We start from the raw sequence: 8739 nt of genomic DNA, 5'->3' as shown, positions 1-8739 counted from the left end.
TATTGGAACTTTGTACTTTTTCACATATTAGGCAAGCTCACATAGAAACTTTCCTCTCTCGACTTAATAACGGATGGATATGGATCACTAGCTTATTTCTTCTACAAGAACAAACCTACATATAGAAGAATGTGTGGTGCTATAGTGTACTATTGTATGCCTCTACTGACCCATATATGTCAAGATTAATGATACATCAAGGAAAACATTTGTATGAGGTGTAAAGGGGCACATTAAGGGAAGCATTGCAAAAGATAAGAGAACTTGTGCAAGAGGCAGTTTCAAAGGTGGCTACAAGTGGTCCAAGAAGGAAGGTACAATTGGATATCACCAAAAAACTTGTATATTGGATGCAGTTATCAGGAAGCATACGAAGAATGAATCAAATATTAGTAACATGGAGTTGTCACTATTATTGGAACACATGGACCCCCTAGTTCAATGTCAAAGGTAATGTTAATTCCATATTGATTTTAATTGTTTGGTAATTCTTGTAAACTTAAAGTTTACATAGTTTGTTAAGTTTTCCAATTCTCTTGTAGATTCATGGGATGGTGCGTGCTTCTAGGATCAAAAATTCAGTGCAAGGAGCAGAGTCAAGTATCCTAGAATTGAAGAGACAACACACTTTTAAGTTCTTCCATGGTAGTCGTTTTCTTGGGCAAGCTAGTCAGAGTCGTGTTACGTGTTTAAAATGTCAACCATAGGGCTTGCATCGGGTTTAGATCTGGTGAATCGTATGCGCCAAATAAGAGACGGGATTTGAGGAAGACTTGGGTTTGTTTTGATCATGTCAAGCGTGTGTCAGGATGAACAACAATGGCTGCACGTGTATATGATCCAAGGTACAGTTTGGTCTTGAAAGTTCTTAAAATTTATTTTTGTTTTTGTACTTTTCCAATTGTTCTAGGATTGCATGCAACCTGTAAGAGCTCATGACAATAGCAACTTGCGAAATTAAAGACACAGTGGCACAAGTGCTTTTTAGGAGAAATGATTAACAATGTTGTGGTCCAAAAAGGCTTTTCCAATCCATATTTTTTTGGCTTCATGGTGGCTGATGAGGTTAAAGCCAACTCGAGGGGAGTAGGACAGTCTATAATAATGGACCAGAGAATATATTGGAAGGTCATAAGCATTTGTGTCTTTTTCATTAGGAATAAAGCTTGAACATCCATACAGTACAATATGTAGTTAGGAATTTTTAAAATTTTCAAGAAGAGCACATGCAACTGTCGTCAGTGGCATTGTGCATTAAGTGAGGAAGAGACACTTTTAAAATACAGACACATTATCTAGATAGTGGTGAAAGTCACTGATGCAAACTTACCAGTTGGCTTAGTTGGTGGCATACTAGATATCCCCATTGGAGGAAACATCTTGTGGGGGTAACTATTACTTTCTTGGTTTTTTAAAAGAATAGCTTGTATTTGGAATCTGAATCATCAACTTAACTATCTGGTTATAAAATGTAGTTGGAGCTTACAATTAACTTAATCTCCTATTGTAGGATGTCGATGACACCAGTGTGCCGCACATGCCGACCACTAATCTAGCAGACACAAAACATGCAAGTTGGTTAGCATGAAAGGGTTTTAGGAGAACCATCTCTTTATATGATGTAGATGTTTCAGACCTCGCTAATTCCCTCTTGCAATCCACAAAGAAGCATGCATTTATGCAAAGGTAAATATCATGGAGTAGGCCCCTACAATAACAAAGTTGATATGGAGAAGGCCATAACATCAAAAGCTCCAAGTCCGTCAAGCACTAGCAGATTGGTGGGGGAAGCAGTGTGAGTGGTGGCACACCAATGCACATGCAACGAAACTTTTTTGGTGATAACATTACCGTTAGCCAGCATCAAAAGCCCACAATTATAAATCTTGAGGAAGATAACTTCATCACATCGTCTAGAGTATGTCATGGAAAACCAGCCATACAAGAAATAAGGTAGGAGATTAAACTTTCCACCCACTATTCCTTTAGCTACAAAAGGTGGTAAACACAATGCAAAGGGAGAAATAACTGAAGCAAATGTGTAGGAAATTATGGAGAGTGACATAGACGATTCAATGTGGGCTATACATCGAACATCTCTACACAGCAAGGTAACTTGCCAGGGATGGTTAGGTGACCAAGATGGCACGTGTAAAAAGAGCATTAAGAACTGCGGGCAAGGTGTTCCAGCTTCTTCTATCTATGGTATGAGAGAATGGTTGGGGGGGCAAAGGCGTCAGTTCATGTGGTTTTGTAATAGCAGTGTGGATCATACTTGGAGAGTATGTAACACCATCCCTCTTATTGTCTCCATCTTCCTCTCATTGTATTTCTCTCCCTCACTATTGTTCTATTCCTTAAAAGCCTCACCTAACCTTTGTTGATCTCTAATGGCTTCTTCTAATGGCCCCAGTTATACTTTGAAGGAAACCCTAGATAGGCTTTGCAAAGATTTATGCAACAAAACGGGCGGAGATGTGACATAACATCTCAGAATCACGACAGAGGCCCGCAATCTTTGGACGAAGATGCTAGTAGATGAGCTTATTGATTCTCGAGATTTGTATGTGTGGAACATGAAGATTGGAAGCGTTATCGACACTTTGGCAAAGTTACGGCTATATTGCCGAAGAGACGGAGGAGCCCCCACGAGAGGAATTAAAGCATAGAGTAGCCCAAAAAAATGTATAGGTGCAGGAACCATAGGTAGTTATGTTATGTTATCAATTTTAAATAATGTTTGATTGCAATCGCTCTTATTATAAGTACGTAGCTGCATATGTAATCTTTTTTGGAATAAAGTGGTCTCAACTATAGATCGCCTTGTCTTTTGTATTAATTGCCTTGACAGATTTTCGGTTTGTTGTTGTTTTGATTAATTATGTCAAATTCTTAGTTTGTTGTATGTTTTGAATAACAGTTTATGATAGAAGAGTTGTATTTAGAGGATGTATGTGAATGAACTTGGTTTTATTTGTATTTGAAAGCGGTATTTTTGACCCTAAGGATGTAATGTAGTCATGTTTGTATCTTTCTCACTCCCTCTCGCTCTCTCTCTCCCTCCTCTTCCTCTCAAATAATTAGGCCATGATCTCAATCATAATTGAAAAATTATTGACCTTAATAAATTTACATTCTTCACTACTTCTTAATATCTAGTACGCAATGCATAGTAGATATCTTGCCTAGAATGAAATTATCTTGTATGTATAATTCTTTACATTATTCACCTTATTAATTGTACTCATATGCAATGATATGCCGTCACATGAGAAGGCTTCAAATGACATACAAAGACATGCAAAGGCGTGTAATGACATGCAACACTATGCAAAGGGCATGGAGTACCATGCAATGACATGCACATGTAATAACATCCAGATGCAATGTCATGCCATGCAATGCAATCTATTGTAATGGCACATACATGCATGGACATGAAATTAGATAATAAAGGGATGCAATGACATGCATCACTATGCAAATGGCATATGGAGTACCATGCAATGACATGCACATGTAATAATATCCAAATGCAATGCCATGTAATGTATTGTAATGGCACATACATGCACTGACATGCAATTGGACAATAAAGAGCATGCAATGTCATGCAAATGCAAAAATATATATGTAGAAAATAAACTCACATGCAATGACACGCACATGTAATAATATCCAAATGCAATGCCATGTAATGTATTGTAATGGCACATACAATGCTATACAAATGCATGTAAAGATGAGGGAGAGAAAGAGAGAGAGAAACGAAGTGAAAGAGAGACAGGGGCCAAAGGGAGGGAGAAGAGATTATGCATAGGGAGGGTGGACAAGGAGAGATAGAGGGAGGGTGGGAGAGTGAAAGGGAGGGAGGGAGAGGAGAGGGAAGGTGGGTGGGAGAAGGAGAGATAGGGAGGGTGGGAGAGTGAAAGAGAGGGAGGGAGAGGAGAGGGTGGGTGGCTGGGAGAAGGAGAGAGAGGGAGGGTGGTAGAGTGAAAGGGAGGGAGGGAGGGAGGATGAGAGAAGGAGAGAGAGAGGGTGGGTGGGAGAGTGAAAGGGAGGGAAGGAGAGGGAAATGAAGGAGAGAGATAGGGGGGAGGATAGAGAGAGCTAATAAAGAGAGCGAAGGATAGAGAGAGTTAGGAAAGAGAGGATGGAGAGAGTGAGATAGGGAGGATACACAGAGAGTGAGAAAAGAGAAGGATAGAGAGAGTGAGATAGGGAGGATACACAGAGAGTGAGAAAAGAGAAGGATAGAGAGAGTTAGCTAAGCGAGACAAGGATAGAGAGAGTGAGAGAGGGAGTGTGGGAGAGTGAAAGGGAGGAAAGATAAAGGGGGGGAGGGAAGAGGGTGGGAGAAGGAGAGAGAGGGTGGTGTGGACTGGGCGATGGTGGGACAAGGAGAGAGAGAGAGGGGGGGGAAGAGGGTGGGAGAGGAGAGAGAGGGAGGGTGAAGGGTGGGAGATTGGGGGAGGGAGGGAGAAGGAAACGAAGGAGAGAGAGAGAGGAGGAGGATAGAGAGAGCTACCAAAGAGAGCAAAGGATAGAGAGAGTTAGGATAGAGAAGGATAGAGAAAGTGAGATAAGGAGGATACAAAGAGTGAGAAAAGAAAAGGATAGAGGGAGTGAAAGGGGGAGGATAAAGAGTTAGCAACAAAGAGAGACAAGGATAGAGAGAGTGAGAGACGAAGGGTGGGAGAGCGAAAGGGAGGGAAGAGAGAGCGAGAGGGAAAAGGGTGCGAGAAGAAGAGAGAGAGAGTGGTGTGGGCTGGGCTGGGCTGGGCTGGGCAAAGATGGTGGTGGTAATAGTTAGAGAGAGATTGTTCAAGTAGAGAGAGAGGACACCCAGGAAAATCTCCCTCCACCAAGTTCCCTCAAAAATCACACTCACAATTGGCAAGGATGATCAATAAGAACATTTGTTTGCTATGACGCATAGCATGGGTTCAGCCATGGTTGATTATGCACATGATGATGTATGGTATGTGAACTTTGGTTCTTTAAATCATATGATAGGCATTGTGAATGGTTTCATGAGATGGAACCTATGATGACTATTAGAGGCTATGTATCTATGGGTGATGACACTGCTCACTCAATTATACATGTTGGGAAAGTCCCTTTGAAGTTGTATGATGGAAAGATTTAGCACTTGAGTGATGTGCTTCATGTACCTTTTATTCAAAATAATCTTGTGTTAGTAGGTCAAATGGTTAACCAAGGGTTGCAGGTGTGATTGAGTATGGATGTTTTCTGGAAGATTTTAGAAAGAATTGTAGGCTTATCCACAAAAAGCAAGAAGAATGGAACATTGTTTACATTCGATGTTAGTACGCCAAAAGTGAAAGATGCTTTGTTTACAAATGGTACATGTGCCATTTTTGACATGGAGATTTGGCATAAAGGGATTGGTCATGTGAGCATTGAGATTTTGAAGCCTATGCAAGCAAAAGGCAATTGGTCATGTGAGCATTGAGATTTTGAAGATTATGCAAGAAAAAGGCATAATTAGTGAAAGGATTCCCAAAGTTTAAAGTTTATGATACACATAGTGTATGTGGGGCTTACTGTTTGGTAAGCAAGCTAGGCATTCGTTTTTGAAGTAAGGAAATGTAAGCAGAAGACCTTTGGAGGTTATACATACATATATATGGGGAACTACACACACAGCTTCTGTTAATGGCTCTCTTAATGGTTATCATTACTATGTGTCTTTTACAGATGACCATACAAGGAAGGTATAGGTGTATTTCATGAAGGAGAAGAGTAAAGTATTCGGGAGTTTTGTGAATTTTAAGGCCCTTCATGAGAAGCAAAAGCGGATGTATATTAAATGTATAGGGTTAGATGAAGGCAGTAAGTACATCTCTAATGAGTATATTAAATGTATAAGGTCATGTGACAGTGGTAAGTACATCTCTAATGAGTTCTATGCACTCTTGAGAACTTATGGCATCACTACACTGCTTACATGCAAGCACACAACTCAGCAAAATGGATTTTTGAGAGGAAGAATAGTCATATTGCGCAAATAGTAATGTACTTGCTTAATAGAACACCCATAAACGATAGTAAGTGATTAACTCCTGAGAGGAGAGCTTTATGGGATATAAGCCGGATGTAAGTCACTTGAATGTTTTTGATGTGTGTCTCATGTGCATGTGCCTGATGAAAAGAGGTCAAAGCTTAACCCTAAGGAAGAGAAGTGTGTATTCATTGGTGGATATTCACTTGATTGAAAAGGCTTTAAGTGTGTTACAATCCACTCACAAAGAAGTTGGTGATAAGCAAGGATGTTGTCTTTTGATGAAATGAGTGGTTGGCTATGCATCAAACAATGATAATTTGAGGGTTGATTTAGATGATGCTGTGGTTGGTTGGAAAGCTACAGAAAGTATACATACTGTCAAAACTACAAGGATTCATCACGTGGTCCACATCTACTTCACTAAGGACAAGTAGATTACGGTAAACTATTCCATGTGTTGTGCCAAGTGGAAAGGGCACTAGTAGTGGTGGTAAATAGGCCAATGTGCATGCCTCAAGGAAAAGGAAAAGAGAAGGTGATTATCAGCCCAGAATGACATAACAGGTGAAAGTATAAACATTGGTAGCATATCTAGTGGGTCAAATCTAGACCTAGACGAGGAAGTTGGCATATCATCCATCTATACACCTAGTGTAAAGAAGACAAGGTATATGCATGCACCAAGGAGGACATTAAGAGTCACATAACCAGTACACAAACTTCCTTATGACGACTTTGGTGCTATGCATTATGAAAACATGACACACGTTATACATGATGTTGAGCCCACTTTTGTGGAAGAAGATATGGGCCATAAACGATGGCAAGAGGCAATGGATAATGAGATGAATGCAGTAGATGAGAATGGTACTTGAGATCTAGTTGCATTACCTAAGGATAAGAAAGCTCTCTTGGGTGCAAATAGGTGCTTACTCAATGTCAAAAAACCTTCTTGCCCTCATGCAAGGAATCATAGGATAGTGGAAAACCACTTCTCTTGGATTGTGAAAGAACCAATAGAAGAGGCAAAGGAGGCCACTTATCTTGTATTGTGTAAGTCCCAATAGAAGAGGCAAAGGAGGCCAAGAGGAGCGTAAATCCCTCTTATTTGAAGTCTTCCTTTACTCAATCCTAACAAAAGTTATATATATATGGGGATTTGTTCAGCCACCCAACACAAGTGGGTGCCCATAGCCTATCTCTACTAATATATACAAGCTTTATGGATGGGCATTTGTTACATCATTGGGGCCCACATCCACACATAATGTGAATTGCTATCAGGAAAATGCTACGAGGATAGAGGTGGGGATTTCAAGTGCATGGAAAGTGTGGACAATGCCTAGTCCTACCTCCATTCTTGGAAGCTATGAGGAACAATCTTCGTGTGCGTGGTAGCATCTTTAGCTTTATCTTCTCGAGACGATATTTGCATGTGAAAGTGTTACACTACCTTCAAATGTTGGAGTGGCTTACCATTGTTGCGGGTGAGAACAAAAAGTTATAGCTCGAAAGGATGAACTCAGAGGATAACATCTCTTCAAAGGCTCACATCTTGTAGGCTTCAAGGAATCAGATGCATGTGAACAACCTATAGATCTATTGGAGAGTGGGCCCAATCTTGAGGTGGAAGATGAGGCCCTGCACATGAGGTTCATCCTACTTGTGCCGACACATGCAAGCCTTCTCTTCTCTAAACTCTTAGAGACATATATCAAATGGTGTCCAAGAATTGTATGCTTGTATTGTAATGTCAGGGACCTCTTAATATAGGAGTTAATAAATTGATTGATCAGGGGCCATACCACATCCAATCTTTAGTTGGGATCCAAGAATTGGATGCTTGTATTGCAATGTCGGGGACCTCTTAATAGGAGTTAATAAATTTATTGATTAGGGGCCACATCACATCCAATATTTAGTTGGGATCATGCCAAAGGATACTGATTCAAACTTGAGGAGAACTTGGTTGTGCTTATTTTTGGCTTCATGCTCCTTCTAAATCATGTGCCTATGTAGTGGCATATACATGGGATGCATCCTCTGGTTGAGCGTAGTATGTGGCCCAACAACCTGGGTTCTTGAGGTAATGGAGCCCTCATCTTGGTTGAATCTTCATTTTTGCACTATTGAAGGCTCTGATTGATGAGCCTCCTATATCCTCCTCTTTCTTTAATAGGAGTCTGCTACAACCATTCCTTGAAGGGATTTTCCAGGTAGCACTGCATCAACGGGACCTCAAGCATTCTGATGTGCACAGGCAAAAAATCATCTCCTTCAAAGGGCTTCTAGGCATGGGTATGGTGGATTGTCCCAAAACAAATCATTATTGAGATCAAAAAACTCGGGATCCTAGGGCCTCTTGCCCTATTCTTTATCTACCCTCTTGGATGATTATGTATAAGCCATCTTGTTGGCACACGCATCTTTTGCCATCTCTTTGGTAATTTTCTTGGCATTGGTGGATAATGGTCCCACCATCTATGTAACTAGAGACATAGGGTGAAGGGGGATAGATCGTGTAGGCATAGGCATTGTATCCTTAGATAATTCTTTCTCAGTACCAACTACCTCTTTTTCATGTTGGCTCCTCTATTGTGTTAGACTTAGTTGTTTTCTCTATTGGGCCTTCTCCTTGCCCTTCCCTTTTTTGTGGTGGGTCCTGAGAGAGGATTCTCTTTGAGTATGTGGCTGATGTAGGGACCTTAACA

This window comes from Cibotium barometz, chromosome 55 (assembly GCF_041138505.1).
Source record: "Cibotium barometz isolate CiBa-2024 chromosome 55, ASM4113850v1, whole genome shotgun sequence".
Lineage (NCBI taxonomy): Eukaryota > Viridiplantae > Streptophyta > Polypodiopsida > Cyatheales > Cibotiaceae > Cibotium > Cibotium barometz.
The sequence above is the reverse complement of the archived record's forward strand: the minus strand, read 5'-3'. Positions refer to the sequence as shown.